General features: G+C 46.8%; 1 long non-coding RNA gene across 1 annotated transcript in view; it reads right to left on the reverse strand.

Annotated features, from left to right (window-relative positions):
- Positions 1-469: 469 nt before the first annotated feature.
- The window catches only part of LOC137637153 (uncharacterized), a 33,374-nt gene continuing 7,019 nt past the window's right edge, over positions 470-26,824 (reverse strand). Inside the window, exons 2-5 of the long non-coding RNA XR_011043420.1 lie at positions 21,152-21,889; positions 18,621-18,713; positions 4,083-4,206; positions 470-1,246 (exon numbers count right to left, since the gene is read on the reverse strand). This is a non-coding gene — a long non-coding RNA (uncharacterized lncRNA). The remainder of the gene's footprint in view (positions 1,247-4,082; positions 4,207-18,620; positions 18,714-21,151; positions 21,890-26,824) is intronic.

The raw sequence follows: 26,824 nt of genomic DNA on the forward strand, positions 1-26,824 counted from the left end.
CTCGGTTGAGTCCCTTGTCAGGCTGGGAGGAACGTAGAGAGTAGAGGTCCCCTTTTTTGTTTTGTTTCATTTGTTGATGTCGGCTACCCCCCAAAATTGGGGGAAGTGCCTTGGTATATGTTCAACCTAGACTGATTAACTTGAATAAAAATTCGCTTAACTGCATCTTTCTAGTTACTGACAATGTTATAAATTTGTAAGGCTTTCCCCACAGACTTAAAAATGGCCACAGCAGTATTTATCCCTATTTCAGGTACAGGATATGAATGTCAGACCTAAGACGAAAAGCTATTTAAGCCCCAAGCTGGTACCACCTTTCGAAGGGACAGCATGTGTCATATTTGTAATAAAAGTATTCCCATACACTCAACCAAAGGAATAACTATTGATTTAATTGATCGCAAACTATTTCAAGTTTTTACCTTTAAAGACATCTGGCAGGATTTAGAATAGTAAAAGTTTCATGTAAACAATGAAAAATCAATGTGATAGTCAATCAAATTAGAATAAAAAATGAAAAGTCCAGCTCATTGTAAAATAAATGCTCTACGAGTTCAATTTCCTACATAACACACAACAAAATTTACATGAAATTGGCCAGTTCAAAATATTGGAATTAAAATTTAACCATCACAAAATTTTTGCTTAAAGAAAAATTTTCAAAATTAAATTGAAAAATCTATGGTTTTCTATGAGCTTGAACAAAAATTGTACATTCTTTAAACCAACACATCCAGTATTAAACATCAACAAAAACAAAGCAATTGAAATATGCTTACTCCAAAGTAAGGTTTCTTTGCTCATTCATAGAAGAATATGATTTTTTTGGCAATTACATTTGACATTACACATTCTACTGCACATTCCATAATACAATCACATAAAACATTATTCACGTACCAATTCATAGACATGAGTGAAAACATGAGCTCAAGCATCCCTCAAGAGTACCCCTACCACCCCCTTGGACTTCTGTGCATAAGTTTACTTTCACATATGAAAGGGACAAAACATCCTTTAACAGTGACAGAGAAAATGGATCTGCATCTGGAAGAGCGCAAGGGAAGCGAGGGACTTCTCTTTCCCATCTCAGCAATCATCTGTCAACTTAAACCTTTGAATCGGTTTCGGAACTGATAACCGACTGGCCACGTCCCGCTGAGAACACTCGGCCTCCTCTCGAAGAGTTTTCAATTGAGACGATTCTCTGGGCTGCTTTCAGATTTCGCTCAAGGCAGCAGATTTTCTGAAATAACATGAAATCAGTTAATACTGTCATACTGTACACGTTAAAATAATTTGGTATCTCTAAACATGGATAACGAGGTACAACAAGGACTCAAACATCTTATATTTATGTTCCTATCACTAAAAACAGCAAAAAAAGTGGCATATTGTAACCCGTACTGTTTATTTGAAGGTACTTCAATCAATTTCTATTTAGTCCGTTACTGTAACTGCGCATGCTATCATTTAAACATTTTACATATCGTCACCCTCATAAACTAACTGTCTAAGTCATTTTCTCCACTTGTTGGGAACTCAAAAAAAGCCTTCTCATTTCCTAATACTTTATATCATTGTCTTGATTTTCAATTCACAAATTCTTAGCAGAGGAATTTGTGAATTAGAATTTGTTAATTGAAGCTCAATACAATGATATAAAGAATTAGGAAATGAGAAGGTTTTTTCTATTTCCCAACAAGTGGAGAAAATGACTTAGGCAGTTAGTTTATGAGGGTGACAATATGTAGAATTCTCCCCTTGCTAATAATGCCCAGCGTGCATTTTTGCTACTACAGTACAGTATATCTTTACCTTAAGTTCTGGGTGATAGGAGGATAGATGTGAGAGAGGCAAGAGAGCGTGCTAGAAATAGGAATGAATGGCGAGCGATTGTGACGCAGTTCCGGTAGGCCCTGCTGCTTCCTCCGGTGCCTTAGATGACCGCGGAGGTAGCAGCAGTAGGGGATTCATCGTTATGAAGCTTCATCTGTGGTGGATAACAGGGGAGGGTGGGCTGTGGCACCCTAGCAGTACCAGCTTAACTCGGTTGAGTCCCTTGTTAGGCTGGGAGGAACGTAGAGAGTAGAGGTCCCCTTTTTGTTTTGTTTCATTTGTTAATGTCAGCTACCCCCCAAAATTGGGGGAAGTGCCTTGGTATATGTATGTATGTAAGTTCTCAAAGAATTTTATCATCTATAGGATTTTCAAATTCACGACAAACATGTATCTATAAGCAAGCTTTTGATTCCTAAAATATGGTCTAGCTCAATTGGATTGGATAAAAAAAATTCCAATCAAGATAAAAAGGCAACATCTATAGCACAATAAGTCATTTGTGGGGTTCAAAGTTGCAAATTCTGGGAACACTAAATTGACATGCAACATTAATCTATGCAAAAGGTTTCTCGATATGGGGTTAACCCTATATAATTCATAGTTTTGATCAATTCCTCCTATATTGCACGATGAACTATTTGTGGCGTTAGCAGTTACTTTCATTTTCCTTAACAAAATTGATGATTGCATTAAATCTTGTCAAATAACTTTGTAATGAAAACGAAAATTCAAGGCAAAAATCCCACATTAGATTGTTTTGTGTTAGCTAAATTCTATTTGATTCCATACTTCTAATAGACGGAATCTTGAAAGAGAATCAGAGAAAAATTACGTTGATAAAGGATGTAACTTCTGGTTATACATACATATACCAAGGCACTTCCCCCAATTTTGGGGGGTAGCCGAAATCAAACAAATGAAACAAAAAAGGGGACGTCTCCTTTCTACATTCCTCCCAGCCTGACAAGGGACTCAACCGAGTTCAGCTGGTACTGCTAGGGTGGCACAGCCCACCCTCCCACATTATCCACTTCGGGTTATACCACATCTGAACATGAATGAAAGCTGAAGACGACTATAATATAATTATCAATATTTCCAGATTGCAGAGAACTAAATCGTCAGTCCATTCGGTTCCAACACGAGGTTCAACAAACTGTCACTTCTCACCTTAGTGAAGTGTACTTTATATTGAAGCTTTCCTATCAACAGTACCTTCAATATCTTAGTTTTATTTCAGAAGTATTTTGTTCTTTATTTCTAAGGTAGTAGGTTGGCTAGGGCACCAGCCGCCCGTTGTGATACTACAGCTAGAGAGTTATGGTGTCCTTTGACTGGCCAGACAGTACTACATTGGATCCTTCTTTTTGGTTACAGTTCACTTTCCCTTTGCCTACACACACACACCGAATAGTCTGGCCTATTCTTTACAGATTCTCCTCTGTCCTCATACACCTGACAACACTGTGATTATCAAACAATTCTTCATCGCCCAAGGAGTTAACTACTGCACTGTAATTGTTCAGTGACTACTTTTTCTTGACAAGGGTAGAAGAGACTTTTTAGCTATGGTCAGCCGCTCTTCTAGGACACTGCAAAATCAAACCATTGTTCTCTAGTCTTGGGTAGTGCCATAAACTCTGTACCAAGGTCTTCCACTGTCTTCGGTTAGAGTTCTCTTGATTGAAGGTACACTTGGGCACACTATTCTATCTTATTTCTCTTCCTCTGGTTCTGTTAGTTTTTATAGTTTAAGAAATAAGAAATATTTATTTCAATGTTGTTACTGTTTGTAAGATATTTTATTTTTTCCTTGTTTCCTTTCCTCACTGGGCTATTTTCCCTGTTGGAGCTCCTGGGCTTATAGCATTCTGCTTGTTTTTATAGTTTAAGAAATAAGAAATATTTATTTCAATGGTGTTACTGTTCGCAAGATATCTTATTTTTCCTTGTTTCCTTTCCTCACTGGGCTATTTTCCCTGAGCCCCTGGGCTTGTAGCATTACGCTTTTCCAACTAGGGTTGTAGTCTAGCAAGCAATAACAATAAGAATATCATCGTTACACCTAATAGTAGACTTAACCACTTGACCCACATTATATCAGGCTTCAAAATACTGCTTCAAAGAAAAAAAGTTTTAAGACCACATTCTATTTCATACCATCAAAAATAAGCTGTCTTTATAATTCATTGCATTTACCTCAAATCAATTGAACAATTCTATCAAGTTCAATGTCTTACCTTTAGAAGCTCTGAAACCATATGGTAAACTGGCTTAGACCATCATTGATGTATGACATGGATTCAACTATTCCTCACAGTTCTTCCATTTAATCTATTGACCTCCTTTTCCTATTTGATCAACCTGAGGGAAAAGAAACATATGAGAATAAGGATATTACAATCTCTTGTCCTAATTTTCAAACCTCTAAGGATCTTTAGAAAAGTTGTCCTATTGCGTTAAAATGATATTTTAATTATAAAATAAATTTTTGAATATACTTACCCGGTGAATATATAATAGCTGCAACTCTGTTGCTCGACAGACACATACATAAAAAACTCGCCAGCGATCGCTATGCAGGTTGCGGGTGTGCCCACCAGCGCCAACTGTCGGCCAGATACCACTCTCGATGTAAACAAAACCTTCAATTTCTTCTCATCCCACTGCGTCTCTATTGGGGAGGAAGGGAGGGTCGTTTAATTTATATATTCACCGGGTAAGTATATTCAAAAATTTATTTTATAATTAAAATATCATTTTTAAATATTTAACTTAGCCGGTGAATATATAATAGCTGATTCACACCCAAGGAGGTGGGTAGAGACCAGAGTTAAATATGTTTACATCGTATAAGCTAGGAGTTTTTTTCATTTTGACAGTTATCAATATAACAAAACCAAAATAAATAGGTACCTGGTAAGGAAGTCGACTTAGACGATTACTCTGCCTTGTAAGTACGTCTTCCTTACGGAGCCCACCGATCCTCTTAGGATGCTGACAGACTCCCAGGAGCTGAAGTATCAAGGGCTGCAACCCATACAACAGGACCTCATCAAACCGCTAATCTGGGCGCTCTCAAGAAATGACTTTGACCACCCGCCAAATCAACCAGGATGCGAAAGGCTTCTTAGCCTTCCAGACAACCCATAAAAACAACATTAAAAAACATTTCAAGAGACAGATTAAAAGGATATGGAATTAGGGAATTGTAGTGGTTGAGCCCTCACCCACTACTGCACTCGCTGCTACGAATGGTCCCAGTGTGTAGCAGTTCTCGTAAAGTCTGGACATCTTTCAAGTAAAATGACGCGAACACTGACTTGCTTCTCCAATAGGTTGCGTCCATGATACTTTGCAGAGATCTATTTTGCTTAAAGGCCACGGAAGTTGCTACAGCTCTAACCTCGTGCGTCTTAACCTTAAGCAAAGATCGGTCTTCCTCACTCAAGTGTGAATGAGTTTCTCGTATTAACAATCTGATAAAATATGACAAAGCATTCTTTGACATAGGCAAGGATGGTTTCTTAACCGAACACCATAACGCTTCAGATTGGCCTCGTAAAGGTTTAGTACGAGTTAAGTAGAACTTAAGAGCTCTAACAGGGCATAATACTCTTTCTAGTTCATTGCCTACGATCTCCGATAAGCTAGGAATATCGAAAGATTTAGGCCAAGGACGAGAAGGTAGCTCATTTTTGGCTAGGAAACCCAGCTGCAGAGAACAAGTAGCTTTTTCTGACGAAAACCCGATGTTCTTGCTGAAGGCATGAAGCTCACTGACTCTTTTAGCCGAGGCTAAGCATACCAGGAAAAGAGTCTTAAGAGTGAGATCTTTCAGGGAGGCTGAATGTAAAGGCTCAAACCTGTCTGACATGAGGAATCTTAGGACCACGTCTAAATTCCACCCATGTGTAGCCAAACGACGTTCCTTAGAGGTCTCAAAAGACTTAAGGAGGTCTTGCAGATCTTTATTGTTGGAAAGATCTAAGCCTCTATGCCGGAAAACCGAGGCCAACATGCTTCTGTAGCCCTCGATAGTAGGAGCTGAAAGGGATCGTACTTTTCTCAGGTATAAGAGAAAATCAGCTATTTGGGCTACAGAGGTACTGGACGAGGATACGGAAACTGACTTGCACCAGTCTCGGAAGACTTCCCACTTCAATTGGTAAACTCTAATGGTAGACGCTCTCCTCGCTCTAGCAATCGCACTGGCTGCCTCCTTCGAAAAGCCTCTAGCTTTCGAGAGTCTTTCGATAGTCTGAAGGCAGTCAGACGAAGAGCGTGGAGGCTTTGGTGTACCTTCTTTACGTGTGGCTGACGTAGAAGGTCTACTCTTAGAGGAAGACTTCTGGGAACGTCTACCAGCCATCGAAGTACCTCGGTGAACCATTCTCTCGCGGGCCAGAGGGGAGCAACTAACGTCAACCTTGTCCCTTCGTGAGAGGCGAATTTCTGCAGTACCTTGTTGACAATCTTGAATGGTGGGAATGTGTAAAGATCTAGATGTGACCAATCTAGGAGGAAGGCATCTATATGTATTGCTGCTGGGTCTGGGACTGGAGAGCAATAGATTGGAAGCCTCTTGGTCAGCGAGGTTGCAAAGAGATCTATGGTGGGTTGACCCCAAGTCGCCCAAAGTCTCTTGCACACATCCTTGTGGAGGGTCCATTCAGTTGGAATTACTTGACCTTTCCGACTGAGACAATCTGCTAGGACGTTCAAGTCGCCCTGGATGAACCTCGTTACTAGGGAGATGCCTCGATCTTTTGACCAGATGAGCAGGTCCCTTGCGATCTCGTACAGAGTCAATGAGTGGGTACCTCCCTGTTTGGAAATGTACGCCAAGGCCGTGTTGTTGTCCGAGTTGACCTCCACCACCTTGCCTCGAAGGAGATTCTCGAAGCTTATCAAGGCCAGATGAACCGCCAAAAGCTCCTTGCTGTTGATATGCATGCTCCTTTGACTCGAGTTCCACAGACCTGAGCATTCCCGACCGTCCAGCGTCGCGCCCCAGCCCAAGTCCGATGCGTCCGAGAAGAGAACGTGGTTGGGTTTCTGAACTGCTAGGGGAAGACCCTCTCGTAGGCTGATATTGTCCTTCCACCAAGTCAGACAAGTCTTTATCTTTTCGGAAATCGGGATCGAGACCGCCTCTAGCGTCTTGTCCTTTTTCCATTGAAAAGCCAGATGGAATTGAAGAGGTCGGAGGTGTAGCCTTCCTAGTGAGACAAATTGCTCCAGGGATGACAGCGTTCCTACCAGACTCATCCAAAGCCTGACTGAGCAGCGTTCTTTCTTCAACATCTTCTGGATGGAGAGTAGGGCTTGATCTATTCTGGGGGCCGACGGAAAAGCCCGAAAAACTTGACTGTGAATCTCCATCCCTAAATACAGAATAGTTTGGGATGGGACCAGCTGTGACTTTTCCATGTTGACTAGGAGTCCCAATTCCTTGGTCAGATCTAGAGTACAATTGAGATCCTTCAGACAGCGATGACTGGAAGAGGCTCTGAGAAGCCAGTCGTCCAAATAAAGGGAGGCTCGGATGTCCGATAAATGGAGGAATTTTGCCACATTCCTCATAAGCCTCGTAAACACGAGAGGAGCTGTGCTTAGGCCAAAGCACAGGGCCCGAAACTGGTACACCACATCGTCGAAGACGAATCTCAGAAAAGGTTGGGAGTCTGAGTGAATGGGGATGTGGAAGTAAGCATCCCTTAGGTCTAGAGAGACCATCCAGTCTCCCTTTCTGACCGCTGCTAGGACTGACTTTGTGGTCTCCATGGTAAACTTCGTCTTTGTGACAAAGACATTCAGAGCACTGACGTCTAGCACCGGTCTCCAACCTCCTGTCTTCTTTGATACTAGTCAACTCTGATGGTTGATGAACGTCCTGAACGTCACCAATCGCATCAGTGCGTTGCCTAACGTCAACGTGCGGCTGGAAATCCACACTGGGTCGCATCGGTGGAGGTACCACACCAACTGGTTGACGCGAGAAAGCTACATCCACGTCAACAGGACGCACAACAGAACGCTTGGATGGCTGATGGCCAGTAGGTTCAACGGAAACCTTCTCAGCGTTGTAGTCCTCCATCAAGGACGCAAGCTTAGACTGCATGTCTTGCAGTAACACCCATTTAGGGTCTACGGAAGCAGGTGCGGTAACAGACGGGGTTAGCGAATGAGACGGCACAACTTTGCCTCTCTTAGGCGGCGAGCAGTCATCAGATGACGGCCACGGGTCCGAACTGTCCCAGTGGCTAAATCCGGGACGTTGGACTTGTCCTGAAGGGACCGACTTACGCTTTAAAGGTCTAGAGACCTTGGTCCAAGGTTTCTTACGTGAAACACCTTCGGACGACGAGGTAAAAATGGGCTCTCTCGTCTTACTATGGTAGGGGCGATCTTGACGAGATCCGCCTGATACCAAAGAGGGAACGTCTGTTCGCTGATCAAGGCCTCTCGAACCCATAAGTCGTACGACATTGCTTCTCCCCTGGGCTTGGGAGCTTGCAAGAGGTCCCGGACTAGGTGGACGACAGGCACGAACAGACGAACCCTCGGTCGCAACACTGTTCACAACACTTTGCGTAACACTAGGCACTTTGACACTATCCGCCGTGGCACTTTGGCACTTGAGTTCCTTCACGTCCGCCATGAGTTGATTTCGGTCACTTGCTAAAGCCTCAACTCTCTCCCCCAAGGCATGAATAGCACGCATTATGTCTGCCATAGACGGTTCCCGAGTGCTAGGAGGGGGGTTAGGAACAACCACTACAGGGGAAGGAATAGGTTCAGGGGCATGTGGAGAGGAAAAATCTACCGACCTAGAAGAACTTCTCCTTACCCTATCTCTCTCTAGTCTGCGTGTATATTTATCAAATTCGATAAAATCGAATTCCGAAAGGCCCACGCATTCCTCACACCGATCTTCCAATTGACAGGTTTTACCCCGACAATTGGAACAAACAGTGTGAGGGTCGAGAGAAGCCTTTGGAAGACGCCTATGACAGTCCCTAGCATTACACTTTCGAAACTTGGGAACTTGAGAAGGGTCAGCCATTTTGAATTAGTCAAGGGAAAATTCCAAAAAAAAACGATCTAAGTCATCAACAATTAATCCGATTCAAAAAAGAGTTCAAGGATTTATTTGAAGAAAAACACCTGTACTGCGAAAGCTCAAACCAAATTAAAGTACTTCACCAAATATGATGGGAAAAACTCCAGGTTCAACAGCGAGTAAAGTACGTCTTGTCGACACGTCGACAGAGAAGAAATTGAAGGTTTTGTTTACATCGAGAGTGGTATCTGGCCGACAGTTGGCGCTGGTGGGCACACCCGCAACCTGCATAGCGATCGCTGGCGAGTTTTTTATGTATGTGTCTGTCGAGCAACAGAGTTGCAGCTATTATATATTCACCGGCTAAGTTAAATATTTAAAAATTGATAAACAGCCCTTCGAAGCTTCACTGTCATATCAGTTCAAATAATCTATACTGAACACTGTTTAACCGTTTTACCCCCAGGCTCTTTGGACATTTCCAACCCTTAAACCCCAAGGGGTTATTTTCTCCCCAGCACATTTTGTAGTATATATTTTCTAAATTGCTATAACAGCCTTAATTTTTGTCATAGAGAGGTCAGGTTGGTCTCATTCTCTTGGAAAATGCTTGAATTTTCTCAAAAAATTATCAAAAATATGCAAAAAAATTTCTATAGCATTTTTTTTTGTAAGGACGTACCGGTACGTCCATGGGGGTAAAGGGATGGCTTTTGTGAAACGTACCAGTACGTCCTTTGGGGGTAAAAGGGTTAAAAAGAATAGGAATAGCAATAAAAAAATGGCAATTTATATACAACCAGATAACAGATACATGTTTCAAGATAGCAATGAATCATGAAACTAATATGTAATGCTTGCTTCACTATTACAAAATCAACAATATTCACTCAACTAGGGACATGGTATGCTACACCAAATATAGTAATTCTTGACTTTTTCTTATAGATTTCTGTCCCACTTCTCAAAAGATATACTCACTTGTTTTTAATATGACAAATTCGAGGATAATTTGTATTTTTCCTAACCATACAAACCTTAGCTATTTACAAAGGGTTATTACTTTTAGCGTAGCTGAAATGGCGAGCCATTAGAATTTAACGAGGGTGTATTACCCCCGCGCTAGTTAGCGGGGGGGTAGGGGAGTGGTAGCTAGCTACCCCTCCTCCCCCTCACACACAGGTGAATACTCACTTTCACTTAGAGGTAGGACTTGTCTTGGGGGACAGGGCTGGCGGGCAAATATGTGTAAATAGCTAAGGTTTGTATGGTTAGGAAAAATACAAATTATCTTCGAATTTGTCATTTGTTCCGTAACCGAAATACAAACCACGCTATTTACAAAGGGTGACTTATCCCTTAGGAAGGGTGGAAAGTCCCCAGCCATACTGGCTTTGGCTTTACCCGGGGACTCAGAATCCGAGTGAGTCGCACTCGAGAAAAGGAGTCCCTGCACCTCACATGTTCCTTGCTCCGCAAGGAACCATGTGGCCTACGTAAGCTTGTGTGTGAAGGAAGAAGTGTGACCCGTCTTAGGCAGTTGACCTGGAGTTCCAGAAGGAACTCTGGGTTAGGACGTTCCCAATACCACCTCGTCAGGGTATGGGGGACGCGACAGTATTGACTCAATACTCGGAACACAAGGAAGCATGGTTTACCTGCAGAGATTCGAGGTCAGCTATGCAGAGACCAGGATGCTGCTTCCCCGTAGAGGGGATGATGAAGAAAGAAGTAAGGGCCAGACATACTTCTTTCGTTCATGCAGACTAAAACCTGATAACAATGCCCTCAACCTTCTGCTACCTGTCCAAAAAGGAGCCTGAGGTTAGACCAGCTGTTGTGTAGCCACCACAGAGCAATAGAAACCGTATCGAGACTCCTGTGGGTCACGCCCTGCAGGAAGCGGGCTGCGAAGGTCATCAGACGCTTCCAGACTCCAGCTTGTAGCACCTGCGTCACAGAGTAGTATTACTCGAAGGCGAGGGACGTTGCGATGTATCCAACATCGTGCTGTAGGGCGACGTGACGGGGGAGGGTCTGAAGACAGGTCGAGATGAATGTCCTTGAGTCCGGGCTGAAGAGGTATACTGGTGACTCTCCCCCCATGTCCTCCTTGTGTTCCCAAATCGGCTGCAGCTGAGGCCAAACTGCAGCTGTTCCCAGCGCTAATCTCTCGATTCCTTACTGGCAAGAAAGAGAAGGTCTTGGGACATCAGACACAGAATGGAGACTAGAAATCTTGAATGAATCGGACCGAAGGGTCGGGACCCTCAGATTCTGAGTCTAGCCAACAACTCAGGAGCGAGCCTGAATGTTGCCTTCCCCTCTTCCTTAGAAAGGGGGGAGTAGTAAGAGACCAAGAAGATTGCTTACACACTGGCCGTGGCCAGAGTGAGCAGAAGACCCAAGGCGGAATACAATCCGAGGCCTGTCGTAAAAGGGTCTTGAGAAGATCTCTTAAAGGACTAAAAGTCCGAGCCATGCTCCAAGTTGGAGGTCTTCCTCCGACTAGGGCAAGGACGATCGTAGCTTCGCATGAGCGAGGATAGATCCAGCGGGCAGGAAAAAGTTATTTCTTTAAGCCTGAAGGTCAGGGAAAGGCTGAGCGACAGGCTTCATTGCCGAGAGCGGAAAGGAGTTTCCTCCCGCCGAAAGGCAATAAGACCGTTATTGCTGGAGAAGAGGCCTCACGGGAAGAGGTATATCTCCCACGGCACCAACCACCTTAGACTCTTCACTTTGCCTGGGAGACCCCTGTGGATGACTATCGCAGATGACGCGACCTCCGTACCGCGACTGTAGCGGGTTGTCTCTTCTAGAGGAGGAAGCGTAGTGTCTCCAGGCATGAAGCCGAAGCGACGCCCCGGTTCGGGAGAGATGTCGCAGTGTGGTTGCTTGAGTAGTCTGCGCCGTGGGAGAAGCTCTCCCGGGAGTTCCGTCAGGGGAAGCAGAGGGTCCAGAAACCGTTCTGCGCATAGTCCCAGTGGAGCTCTCCCATTGAAAGGTTGACAGACAACCTGGTTTTGTTGAGACCCATTGTCCGCAGACAAAAAGGAGGGAAGACGCAGGCGTCGAAGTCGTCCCACCATCACCGGAATGCATCTTGCCCGAGTCTCGGGGTCTGAGACTGGGGGGAAGACTAGCGGAAGCTTGAGGTTCCAAGGTGTCGCGATCAGGTCCCCCAGACCAGCACTTGCTGGTTACCCAAGGTCAAAGACCCCTAGGTACACTCTCTCTATGAGGCTCTGCTCGGATAGTCTGAGAGAAACATTCCCCTGCCTGGAATGAGAGAGCCGATGGTGGAATTGAGAGAATCTCAATCATCCCGGTATCTCTACTGCAAGATGTGAAGGTGTGAAAATGCGTCCCCTGCTGGTTAGAATGAAGTCGATGCGCTACGGGGCGACTTGGCAGGAGCTGTAGGATCTGAAGAGGGGCCAGACTAAGGCCCTTAAGCCTGCCTGAATGATGGAGAGGTATCCTTCAGGTCTTGACCATAGGCCTGGACCGGAACATGCCCCCCCCCCCCCCCCCCCTTTCCTTGACGAGTCCGAGAACCCCATCAAGAATGTGGGGAAAGGACGAGAATATCCACTACCATCAAGAGGCTCCATAGGTCAACACCCATTGCAGGTTTAATAGTTCCGCTGGTCCCATAGGGCCAGGGAGTCCGGTTAAACATTGCCTGAAGCCACCGGAACTTGGATCGCCCCACATGGAACTTATCCTGAGGCGACCGTTCGGACTATAGACGGGTCAATGAGGAAAGAAGAACTAGGAAACGTTCCAAGGTAGGGCTGAAAGCTCTGCTTGACTGAGAACAGGTACTGCGACTCTCCTCAGTCTTGCCACAGTCAACCGAAAGGAAGGCTCGGAGGATGTGGTAACAGAATCTGGCGTCCCCAGGTGGTCACCCATCCAAGTACCGACGTTGCTTAACCTCGCTGGACGGACGAGAAGCAGGGTTTCCAATGTGGTAAGGCGGTTGACTCAATATCATGGCCAGATACTCCAGATGTTGAGGCAGAGGAAGAGAAGGCTCCAAGCAAAATACCATGAACCCACACTCATGGTCAGCATCTGGAAGCTTGTCCCGGCGCTGAAGAAGGTCGAAACCCGAGCCTACCGGAGTTGACCAGCCCTCCAAACAGCAGAGGAGGCGGAAGCCTGCACCTGAGCGGCCAAGAGGAAGGCAGGGAGAGTTCTCTGGGGAAACAAACCTGCTATGCCACGGCGGGATAGCCACACTGCATCATAAGCAGGAATACTTGCAGTCTAGGCTGAATTCGACGAGCACCCTGGAAGATGGATGGAATGGAAACTGAAAGTACCCGTCCTTCCGATCCAGGGTTAAAGGAGTCCTGTCGCCTCGTTACCAGTCTGATCGATTCTGCTGGTCTACGCTGGCCGAAGTTTGTTCGACAAACTTGATCAGGGCTGAGAGGTCGACTATGGACATCCCCTCTCAGATCCTTCCTTACAAGAAAGGATCGACTGAGGGGGCCGGGGGTGAAGCCGTCAATGATCCTAAGGAAGACCTTCGCCTAAGGTATGGATCATTCTGCCCAACCGGGCAACTCTGCTGATGCTATGGCATAGAGGTTCAGAGACACTGAATTCGCTGACAGAGACGGCAGGCGCGATATCCTTGGCTACTCACAGAGATTGTGCGGGAATGGGCATCGGGAAGCTGTCTTTCGGATGAGTAACCTTAAGCATCCTCCCAGCGAAAAAACCTGCAATCCTAGAGTTCGTGAACTCCTTTTAGGACTATGCCCCCCCCGGGGGAGTCTCCCGTGCCATCTGTTCCTGACAGGAGGAAACTGCAATTGGATACCTTGTCCCAGTTGTCGTAGCCGATAACTTAGGCCGACGTGGTTGAAAGAAAAGGGCGCTGGAGCCCTGCAGAGTCTGGAAGAAAGCGCCTTGGAGGAGTGAAAACGGAAGTCGATTTACTCCGCACAGCAGCTGTCTAAGTCTCTGTCCTTGGGCACAGACAAAACTCTTCTCAAGGATGGAAGGGTGTCTGAGGTCGTCGACCTCCACAGATGAGACACCCGAAGGAAGCCTTCAGTCAGCGCGTCCAGATGGTACAACATCGAGCTTGTCCGCAAGTAGATACTTAACGACGAAAGGCCAAGGTGCCTGAGCTCGAGAGGAGGAAAGTACCCTTGATCTTCCTGTAGCTTCCTTGAACCAAACCTCGGGCCGTAACCGAGGAGGGAAAGAACCTGGTAAGCTCCCAGAGGAAGAGGTAAGCAGTCACCCCTTGTCCGATGGAGAAATCTTGAACGGAAAGCCCCCCCCGCCAAAAATCCTTCCAGGGCGGGAGAAGGAGAGAGTACTCGTGCAGGAGAGGGGACCCTCGAGACCGACCTCTTGGGAACCAACTTTGCCCTAGGGGAAGTCACCACAAAGTCCACTCCTCTCTTTCTCTTCAGCGTAGGAGAGACAGCCGCTGGTTTGTTACCCTGGCCGGCGAGTGCTGGTTTCATAACCCTCATTAACGCCCGTGCCAGCGGACCAAACCATCTCTGCTGCTCCAAGGACACAGAGTCCGAAATCCTCGCTAAGGTGAAAGGGATTGGGCGATCCTTTGGAGTGAACACGACGGTACCTGCCTGAAAAGAAGGTGGGGAAGAATGCTGTACTGACCTGTCTTCGTCCTGCACTACCAACCTGTGCTTGGATGGAGGTGATCCCGAGTGCCGTCTAGGAGCACGCGTCCCTGCTGCTACCACCGGCTGCGGAATTCGCCGCGAACTATGGTCGCGCGAGGGCGAACTATGGTCGCGCGAGGGCGAACGGTCGCGCGGTCGCGCGGGCGCGCAGGCGAGCGGTCGCGCGGGCGAGCGATCGCGCGGGCGCGCAGGCGAGTGGGCGTGAGGGTGGGCAGGTAAATGAACACGTGTTCGAGGCGACGAACGCAAGCGATGGCGTGACGGCGAGGGATCGTGCTGCCGCGTAGGTGAAGAAGATCGCTGGCGATAATGACCGCGTGATGGTAAGCGATGGCGAGCAGCATGTGTAGGTGAATGATCGCGTGATAGGGTGCGATGGTGATCAGCATCCGCAAGAGGGCGAGCGTTCAGGGTTGTGCGATGAGGAGCAGCATGCGTAAGCGGGCGATCGTGCAGGGTTGTGCGATGGCGAGCAGCATGCGCAGGTGAATGATCGCGTGAAAGGGTGCGATGGTGATCAGCATCCGCAGGAGGGCGATCGTTCAGGGTTGTGCGATGAGGAGCAGCATGCGTAAGCGGGCGATCGTGCAGGGTTGTGCGATGGCGAGCAGCATGCGCAGGTGAATGATCGCGTGAAAGGGTGCGATGGTGATCAGCATCCGCAGGAGGGCGATCGTTCAGGGTTGTGCGATGAGGAGCAGCATGCGTAAGCGGGCGATCGTGCAGGGTTGTGCGATGGCGAGCAGCATGCGCAGGTGAATGATCGCGTGAAAGGGTGCGATGGTGATCAGCATCCGCAGGAGGGCGATCGTTCAGGGTTGTGCGATGAGGAGCAGCATGCGTAAGCGGGCGATCGTGCAGGGTTGTGCGATGGCGAGCAGCATGCGCAGGTGAATGATCGCGTGAAAGGGTGCGATGGTGATCAGCATCCGCAGGAGGGCGATCGTTCAGGGTTGTGCGATGAGGAGCAGCATGCGTAAGCGGGCGATCGTGCAGGGTTGTGCGATGGCGAGCAGCATGCGCAGGTGAATGATCGCGTGAAAGGGTGCGATGGTGATCAGTATCCGCAGGAGGGCGATCGTTCAGTGTTGTGCGATGAGGAGCAGCATGCGTAAGCGGGCGAACAGCATCCGCAGTTGAGGGTCGCGCGATGGCGATCAGCATCCGCAGTTGAGGGTCGCGCGATGGCGATCAGCATCCGCAGTTGAGGGTCGCGCGATGGCGATCAGCATCCGCAGTTGAGGGTCGCGCAATGGCGATCAGCATCCGCAGTTGAGGGTCGCGCAATGGCGATCAGCATCCGCAGTTGAGGGTCGCGCGATGGCGATCAGCATCCGCAGGTGAGCTAGTAGCTGGCGAACCATGTTCCTTCAGAAGTGTTGGAGAACGTTTGCATGCCAGCTGTAACACACGTGGGCGATCCGGAGATCGCTGGCGAGCTGATGATCGCTGGCGAGCTGATGATCGCTGACGAGCTGATGATCGCTGACGAGCAGAAGGCTACGCGTGGAAGCCTGCGCAAAGAAGAAGAGTCCTTGACCCCGACCTGAACCGAAGTTCTAGATCGCGAGGGCGAACGTGGGCGCACAGGGCACGTAACAGGAACCGCAGGGAAGATCATCTTGAAAGCGCTGACGAACAGGAGAGCGCTGATGAGCAGAAGGGCGCGCAGGGAAACCCTGACACGCAAGGGAAGAACCCCCGTGGGGGCAACCCTTTGCCCCGAAGGGATCGTTGTCCGCCGGAAGACTGATGTCCGTCGGAAGACCGCTGTCCGTCGGGCAGACCGTTGTCCGTCGGGAAGACCGTTGCCCGTCGGAAGACGAGATCAGACTGCTGTCCATCTGCACCAAGGCGGAAGATCGAGAAAAAGGAGTTGTAGGCTGCAAACGGAGATCCAAAAGGGCGCCTCAAGCACCCTTATAGGGAGATGAGAGGCCCTTACGACGAGGCGGACGGAGGGCCTTACGGCGAGGGAGGCCAACAGCAACAGAAGAAACCTCCGAAGAGGAGTCTCTATGAGTGTACTCTCTCGCGAACGAAAGAGAAACACTTCGTGGAAGAGACTGGTCAGCCAGTGACCTAAAAGGAGCAATCCTCCGAAGAGGAGCTCCTGCAGTTGCCCAGCCCCTTGAGCGAAACTGCAGGTGCGACCGCTCAGCACCAAGAGCATAGTCGCACGAAAAAAAGGCAAGAGAAGAACCCCCCAAAAGGGGAAAAACTCAAGCCTGGACAGGAAAAACTTCCCTCGGAAGGAAAGTTATCCGCCCAAGGAGGCAAGCCTCCTGACTGTTCTAAAATGAACTGGAGAGCTGTCCGTCGACACGGGAGTACTACCAGTAGAAGGAGACACGCCCCTGACGAAAATACAAGGGGGGAGGCAGCAACAGCCGAATCCCCAGGACTCAACCAGACAGCTAACACCGTTGCTATATTACAGAAACGAACTAGATCGGTAACTGTAAAAAAATAAAACAAATAATATTAGTACACATTCATTCCCCCGGGAAGGCTCCGAAGAGGAATCCCGAGGGAAAGGAAAAAGAATTACACAACAGGCACGTGCCCTCACAACCACTTACACTCGCGGAAGGAGAGCTGTAACCAAAACAGAATTATAACAATTATAATTATGTAACTATGTAATTATGTAATTTAAAAATGAATGAACACTAAAGAAAGAACGAAAACCCCGAAAGGAATCGTTCTACAAGCTGAAAAACAAAAAACAACTACAATTAGATTCATAACTAATTGAGACAAACGTACGGCGTAGCAACCCCCCACACGGAAAGGAAGCTAGGCTTTAAGGGCGTAGTAACACGTAGTAAAAGGGTGAACGATCTCAAGAGAGAGAGAGAGAGAGAGAAAGACATAAGTCAAACTCGATCGCCACCCATAAAATACGCCGTGGTGGCCTAACTGCCGAGGCCTCCACGTAGATATCGTACACTACACACACACATCTGAAAGGAAACTTACTTATTTCTATACTCAAATATATATACAAACATGAAAACATGTTTATATATATATTGAGAAAAGAAAAGTAAGCGATTAAGTAAAGACAAAACAGACAATGGCTGCCAAGCGAGGACCAAGACAGAGACGTCTGTCACAGTCCGAGCCAAAAGTGAAAAGTGAGTATTCACCTGTGTGTGAGGGGGAGGAGGGGTAGCTAGCTACCACTCCCCTACCCCCCCGCTAACTAGCGCAGGGGTAATACACCCTCGTTAAATTCTAATGGCTCGCCATTTCAGCTACGCTAAAAGTAATAACCCTTTGTAAATAGCGTGGTTTGTATTTCGGTTACGGAACAAACAATTTTTACTTTGAATGGCATTATCAACTACCTGAAATCTTATCAAATAACTTGGCGATGCTACCTTTGATGGGTTCTTCCAAGGTGCTTTGAGAGAAAACCTTACATTTGTCTAAAACATTAATTGAAATGGCAAATTATATCTACTTCCTCCATGATTGTTAGTTAAGTCTTTGCGACAAATTTCTCTATATTAACCCTTTTACCCCCAGGCTCTTTGGAAATTTCCAACCCTTAACCCCCAAGGGGTTATTTTTTCCCCAGCACATTTTGCAGTATATTTTTTTCAAATTGCTCTAACAGCCTTAGTTTTTGTCATAGAGAGGTCAGGTTGGTCTCATTCTCTTGGAAAATGCCTGAATTTTCTCAAAAAATTATTAAAAATATGAAAAAAAAAATTTTTTATAGCATTTGTTTGCAAGGACGTACCGGTACGTCCATGGGGGTAAAGGGATGAGTTTTGTGAAACGTACCAGTACGTCCTTTGGGGGTAAAAGGGTTAAGTCTTTGCAACAAATTTCTCTACATTATGTAATGAATAATAATCTTGACTACTATGGTGTTTAAAAATAATAATTTTTATCAATTTCAATAATAAAGACTAAAGAAAATTATTATTTTTGTATTAATCATATTTCAGATATTCTGTATTCAAATCAGATGAAACTTTATTCTTGATAATTCTAAAAAGAAGTAAAGAGAGACTCACCATTCGTCCAATAGAACAATAGAACGTATTCTATTATGATGGAAGAATCTATTGATTTCAGGCTTGTGAGAAGTGGAAATAACAGCCAAAGACCTGAAAAAGAACAAGGTTATTAGTAATAGGTAATCTCGCCATAACAATAATGTTTAAAACCGAAAATAGTATTTGGAGGCAAAGAATCAAAGGGTCTTGACAAATAGCCTGTTGTGAATGGATAGACAAAAGTGACAATGCTTTTATTATTATTATTATTATTATTATTATTATTATTACTTCTTAAGCTACAAACCTAGTTGGAAAAGCAGGCTGCTATAAGCCCAGGTGCTCCAACAGGGAAAATAGCCCAGTGAGGAATGGAAAAAAAGTAAAAATTTTGAGAACAGTAATAATCAAATAAATATTTCCTATATAAACTATAAAAACTTTAACAAAACAAGAGGAACAGCAATTAGATAGGATAGTGTGCCCGAATGTACCCTCAAGCAAGAGAACTCAAAAGGACATATGAAGACCAGTGCGCTTAATATTTCATCTCGCCATTTCCCACCCCTTCCGAGTCCTCAGTTGTGGATTTGAAGAATCTAGAGGGTGCTTAGGTTTCTATGTTTGATGAGAAAATATAGTTTTCTGGATTAATAATAGGTGTGAAACAAAGAAAGCAAGAAATTAAACAAGAATGAAGGGGGTTGAAAAGAGAAATCAGAAGGATTTAAGAAAAGGTTTGTGATAGCCAATTGCGCAGACCTGCTAAAGCTCTCTAGTTTCTTGTAGTGTCTGCAACCTCACCATCCTTGTGAGCTAAGGCTGTGGGGTCTGGGGAGCCTATAGGTCTACCTGCCGAGTCATCAGCAGCCATTGCCTAGCCCTCCCTGGTACTAGCTTGTGTGAAGAGGGTGCGTGGATGCTGATTATATGTACATATGGTCCGTATCTAGGACAAGTTGTTCATTGCTTCTGCCATTCATAAGCAACCTCTAAACCTTTAACCTTATCATTAGTAACTGAAAGACAGCTTCTATCTGTTTAACTTACTTTCAATAAGAGGTTAAAGTATAATAAATCCAAGTAAGAACTACAGAAAAGAAACTCTGTTAATAATGGAATAGTTGTGCCTCTCTTGACCTCACTCATAACCTCGTCGGACAAGTAAAAAAAGTCCTAACTGTATAAAATCTAGCGATGACAGACTATACGTCACCAAGAGTCAGACTAACAACATACATACTTATACTAAGGCACTTCCTCCAATTATGGGGGGTAGCCGACATCAAACAAATGAAACAAAAAAGGGGATGTCTCCTATCCACGTTCCTCCCAGCCTGACAAGGGACTCAACTGAGTTCGGCTGGTACTGCTAGGGTGGCACAGTCCACCTTCCCACATTATCCACCACAGACGAAGCTTCATAATGCAGAATCCCCTACTGCTGCTACCTCCGCGGTCATCCACGGCACCGGAGGAAGCAGCAGGGCCTACCGGAACTGCGTCACAATCGCTCGCCATTCATTCTTATTTCTAGCACGCTCTCTTGCCTCTCTCACATCTATCCTCCTATCACCCAGAGCTTCCTTCACTCCCTCCATCCATCCACCCAAACCTTGGCCTTCCTCTTGTACTTCTCCCATCAACTCTTACATTCATCACCTTCTTTAGCAGACAGCCATTTTCCATTCTCTCAACATGGCCAAACCACCTCAACACATTCATATCCACTCTAGCTGCTAACTTATTTCTTACACCTGTTCTCACCCTCACTACTTCGTTCCTAACCCCATCTACTCGAAATAACAAGATTAGGATAAAACTAAGTCACTGGGAAAAAGTTTACCTGATGGCCATCTTCAATACAAGACTGTCACAATCTGAATAACCTGGAACATAGGATGAAAAGGAGTTCCAGTTTACTGTACTCCACAGACAATAGATTGATGGGACGTAGCCCATTGGGAAAATTATTTGCCTGGAAATTAGCATAAATTATTTGCCCGGGAATTTCAACCATACTGACAACTTTAGTATTTATCTTGTCTTACAAAAATGTCACTCGGCTGATTATTTGTGGATAATCTAGTTTTAACTTTTGATTTCAAGGTGGTCATGTTTTAAGAGTAATTTTAACTTCACATAATTCCTGCACATTGGAAATGTGCATCGAAATAGCTATAGTGCACTTGACCCTTAAAAATGCTCCTGGATTACAATTTAACTATTTTTATGTGATCTTTATAATGTACTTTATGATGACCTAAACTAAAATGTGATCGCACAAACATAAAGATACCCTATTAGAACTGGTGCTTAATGTTTATGGAATATCTTTCCAACTAGACAAAAAGAAAAACAAAATGATGGGGCAAGAAAGTGTGTGTGTTTATACTAAATTAATACAGTTCCTCCCTCGCCATGAAGCAACGAGTACTATAATGTACTAGAAAATGTCCCTATAAATAAACAAATTAATGTTTAAACAAACTCTGGGGAAGGACAAATCTAGAAACTACGATGATGTGCTTCGTTGATTTCTGACTTACCTTATTGCCTATGTTGTTCCCATTATGGGTGTCAACTTGAGGTCTACTTGAGGGGTCTGCTCAAGGGGTCTGCTCGAGAGGCATCCGCTTGAGGGGGGTCTGCTCGAGAGGGATCCACTTGTGGGGTATCTGCTCGAGAGGGATCCGCTTGAGGGGTCTGCTCGAGAGGGATCCACTTGAGGGGTCTGCTCGAGAGGGACCCGCTTGGGGGGTCTGCTCGAGAGGGATCCGCTTGAGGGGGTCTGCTTGAATGGGATCCGCTTGAGGGGTCTGCTCGAGAGGGGCCCGCTTGGGGGGTCTGCTCGAGAGGGATCCGCTTGAGGGGGTCTGCTTGAATGGGATCCGCTTGAGGGGTCTGCTCGAGAGGGGCCCGCTTGGGGGGTCTGCTCGAGAGGGATCCGCTTGAGGGGGTCTGCTTGAATGGGATCCGCTTGAGGGGTCTGCTCGAGAGGGGCCCGCTTGGGGGGTCTGCTCGAGAGGGGCCCGCTTGGGGGGTCTGCTCGAGAGGGATCCGCTTGAGGGGTCCGCTCGAGAGGGGTCTGCTCGAGAGGGATCCGCTTAAGGGGTCTGCTCGAGAGGGATCCACTTGAGGAGGGTCTGCTCGAGGGGGATCCACTTGAGGGGTCTGCTCGAGAGGGACCCGCTTGGGGGCTCTGCTCGAGGGGGATCCACTTGATGGGATCCACTCGAGAGGGATTCAACACAGTAGACTGCATGCCGAGGGTATTATCCACATCCCTGTAAAAGATTAATTATCTATAATTTCCTGAAACTTAGTTCATTAGGTATAAAAGGTCCCTTTATTAATTTTCTTAATATTATCTTTAAATCAGACTTAGAACAAAAGTTTTAGAATAAATTACTAATCTGGTCTAGTTATTCAACAATAATCAAGAATGAATATTGATTTATAGGATGTTTTTTACCTGTTCAAGATATTAGGTACCTTTAATTTCCAGATTACACAATTATATTACAAAAAATAAACATGCAAGTGTACGTTTATTTTGTATAACTCGACATAACTAAAACTTAAATCAGCATAATCTCATCTCTCTCACACGAGAGGGGTAAAAAAAACTGCCAAAATATGGATAATTACAAGATAAAGTGAAGGCTACTTACGTTCATAATGACCTCTGCAATTACATCAGAAGAACAAGCATGACGAAAACTTGTCACGCCAGAAACCCCCCAAAATTAACCGCCCATTACTGAAACAAGGCGTCAGCAAAGATGACTGGGCCGCTTTCACAAGGCGGTGGGAAATGTTTCGCGATGGAACGTCTTTGGCCCCTAACCAGACAACAGCTCACCTGCTCGCATGTTGTGAACCAGAACTCGAAGCCGCCCTATTCAGAGAGGACCCAGCCATCGCAACAAAGACCGAGGTGGACGTACTAGCGGCAATAAAACGTCTGGCAGTACTGAGTGTGGCCTTAAGCGTACAGAGGACGACACTAATACAAACCACTCAGGCCCCTGGTGAACCTGTAAGGCAATATGTGGAAAGGTTGCGCGGGGTGGCCAATGTGTGTCAGTGGATCGTCACCAGCGCCTGCAAGTCCAACACCTGCACAGAGACGATTACATGCGACTACACAGAGGAGATTGTCAAGTTGATCCTGGTAAACGGCCTCGCAGATAAAGAAATCAAAAGAGATGTGTTGGGAACTTCAAAGGTCGATAACAAGACACTAAGCGAAACGGTAACACTCATCGACAGCCGGGAAACAGCTAGCCGGGCCACGTTAAGTGCAAACCCATCAGTATCAGCCAGCGGGTACAGGAAACAGGCGAAAATGAAAACGAACACACACCCTTCTCAACCAAACCGAAAAAGGGTGACGAACAAGACACCTCAAGACATCAGTTTCGTTGCCAGTGAGGACGCCTCACTCCAAAGTTCGGAAAAGTGAGAGGCAAAGTAAAGCTGTTCAAGTCGTGCCTAGTATGCTGGAGGGAAAATGTCCAACGGCAACGGAAGCCGCGGCAATTATCAGCAGGTACTGAAGCAGGGGCGTTATTCTATCGCACGCAAGAAGAGGAAACAGAAGCGGAAAACAACAAAGTATACGCGTCAGGGATGAACTCCTCAAACAAAGTTTTACCTCACCCAATGATACCCATCCGCATATCGGGGAACCCTGCTGCTCACAACAAAAAGATGTCGAACAAATCCTCATCCATTATGGCGGTTGCGGACTCTGGGGCTCAGACGTGCCTGAATATGGGTCTACACCAGCAACACCTCTAGCCAGCTGACAGACGCATCTTCGAAGCCAACAACCAGGAAACCAATGTGCTCGGCTCCATACACCTCATACTATCAGGCAAGAATGAGCAAGGAGCGCACATCGCAACAACTGCCACGGTGCATGTCACGGACACCGACAACAAGTTTCACATCGGCTGAGCAGCTATGACGAAGCTTGGCATCATCGACCATGATTTTCCCAGGATTGATGCCACAGGTAGGGTCGCAGTATGCCTAAACGAAGGGAAGTCCCACAGCAGCAACTCGCTCGCAGAGTGCGGATACTCACGCCGCACTCCACCTTCCCGGCAACCAGCTAACCTGATGTTCAAACCGTCAGCAGAGTTTACCGAAAATATGAAAGCGTGGCGACTGGAACGATATGCATCGTCAACCTTCAACACCTGTCCACACCAGCCACTGCCAACAATGACCGGACCACCCATGGAGATAAGGATCATCGACCCTCAGGCGGAACCAACGGTGACAAAGAGACCCCAAAACATACCGGTACACTAGCAAAAAGAGGTGGCGGCCCAACTGGAAAGAGACGTAGCACCGGGTGTGATTGAATCCGTACCACCCAACACACCAGTGACCTGGCTATACAACATGGTTCTCACACAAAAAAAAGATGGCACCAAGCCGCACTGTGGACTTACAGCCCCTAAATCGACATTGCATTTGAAAAACTCATCACACCAACCCACCCATAAAGCAAGCCAGAGCAGTACCTCCTACTGTATACAAAACGGTCACTGACGCATGGAACGGATTTCACTCCATTGATATTCGCGAAGAGGAAAGACACAAGATAACTTCCCTCACTGAGCAGGGACCATTCCGCTACCGTCGCGCACCCATGGGCTTTCTCGCATCGCAGGACACGTACACACAACGATATGATGAGATTATTGCGGACGTCCCAAGAAAGACAAAATGCGTCGATGACACCCTACTGTGGGATTCAAACTTACAAGAACACTGGTGGCGCGTCATAAATTACTTGGAACTCGTAGGAAGGAACGGCATCATTCTCAACCCAGCCAAGTTCCAATTCTCATCTACAGAGGTGAACTTTGCAGGATTCCAGGTTGGAGAAATTGAGGTAAAACCCTTACCAAAATACCTGAACGCAATTGCAACGTTCCCAAGACCAAAGAACATCACAGACATTCGGGCATGGTTCGGACTAGTAAACCAGGTATCACACTATGGCAGAAAAAGTGACTTAATGGAACCGTTCAGGCCCCTACTCAGCCCAAAGGTACACTCGCAGTGGGACCCGGAACTTGAGAACGCATTCGATAGGTCGAAGGCAGCAATTATATGCGAAATCCAGAAGGGGGTCGAACAAGCCAACATGCCTTAACCCAGATTGGGCAAAAGTCGGAATCGGGTATTGGCTGCGTCAGAAACACTGTACTGTACATGTAAGGCCCTCACACCAGGATGTTGCCCAGATGGCTGGAAGACCACCCTAGCAGGATCGAGATTTCTCAAGGACGCAGAAAAGCGGTATGCACCAATTGCCGTAGCATGGGCACTCGAGGACAGCCGATTCTTCACCATGGGGTGCAAAGACTTGATAATAGCAACGGACCACAAGCCACTCGTGAAAATTCTAGGGGACAAAGAACTAGACACCATCACGAACACAAGGCTCTTCCGACTCAAGCAGCGAACACTAAGGTGGAGATACAGAGTCATTCACGTGCCAGGAAAAGACATACCCGCATCAGACGCCACATCAAGGAACCCTTCACCCAATACACAGCCAGACACATCGGAGGTGATAACGGCTTTAAGTGCCATTCGCTCGACACCCAACCACCTAGACGACATGGAAGCTGCTGTGATAGCAGTGGTACGGTTGACAACGGACTCAATCGGAGCTGTGACATGGGAAAGAGTCAAAGGGAGCACCCCTGTGGACCCATGCCTGCAAAGTCTGATACCATTCATTGAAAACGGGTTTCCATCTACAAGGGACGAACTAACTGAAGAGCTACAACCATATTGGCAGTACCGGGACAGGCTGTCGACAGTGCATAGCGTCATCATGATGGATAAAAGAGTCCTGATACCTTCGGCACTAAGGGGTGAGATATTGAGAGCCCTACACGCGGCCCACCAAGGAACCAACAAAACGCAAAACAGAGCTCAGTGTTCTGTGTTTTGGCCAGGACTCACCAAGGACATCAAAAACACAAGGAACAGTTGCCAAGCATGTTGGGGGATGTCACCCTCACAACCACGCATGCCACCGACACAACCGAGCGTCCCAACCCAACCATTTCAAGCCATTGCAGCGCATTTCTTCAAAATGAAAGGCACTGGCTACCTGGTCATCGTCGACAGATTCAGCAGTTGGCCCTACATTGTGACATCGGGTTCAGGGGCCAGGGGTTTCAGCAAAGCTATCCTGCACTACTTCGCTACCTTCGGAGTGCCTCAGGACCTAAGCACCGACGGGGGACCTGAATTCACTGCAAAGGAGACCCAGAGACTGCTGCAGCGCTGGGGAGTCAGACACCGTCTCTCATCTAAGTACCTCCCCCAGTCAAATGGGCGGGCGGAGGCAGCAGTTAAGTCCATGAAACGCCTCCTGACATCACACACCGATACGTACGGCAGCCGAGATACTGAAGCTGTAGCAGCAGGCCTACTCCAATACAGGAACACACCAGACCAGGAAACCGGCATGTCACCATCACAGATCATATTCGGAAAAAACCTCATGGATCTGCTACCTGTGGCGCAGTCCACCCAATATGGTGGGACACATGGGAACGCCAAGAGGAAGCCCTGCGCTACCGATTCACCAAGCAGGTAGACAAACTGACACCCAACACCCGGCAGCTGCCACCTCTGAAACCAGGAGACCGGGTCCGGCTGCAGAATCAGGCAAGCAATGCCAGGGGGCGATGGGAGAGAACAGATATCATCGTGGAAACAAGACAACATAACCAATATTTAGTCAAAGTAGATGGGTCTGGCCGATCAACACTACGCAATCGCCAATTCCTTCGCAATATACAAGGACTATCAAAGGTTGGACCTCCAACTCTCGCCAGCTCTGCACAGACACATGCACCCGATAGAGAGCGCATAACTCCCGTGCAGGGCAACCGTCGTACACCACACGAAACAGCCATGCCACCAGGCACACAGCAAGAAGGGAACCCCACGGAGACACTACCCAAAGCCGAAGATCAGACACCTGTCAGGTCGCCCACGGTAATCAAGTCCGTTCCCGACGCTTCAAAATGCTAGCCAACCGAGTCACAACCAGAGAAAAACCCAGCCCAAATTCACCCTTAACACAAAGCACAACACCCTCTCAAGGCAACACAAGACCATGCAGATGCAGACGACCACCTGAGTGCCTGAAGGACTATGTCACAGAATAAGTG

The sequence above is a fragment of the Palaemon carinicauda genome, unplaced genomic scaffold (assembly GCF_036898095.1).
Source record: "Palaemon carinicauda isolate YSFRI2023 unplaced genomic scaffold, ASM3689809v2 scaffold56, whole genome shotgun sequence".
NCBI lineage: Eukaryota > Metazoa > Arthropoda > Malacostraca > Decapoda > Palaemonidae > Palaemon > Palaemon carinicauda.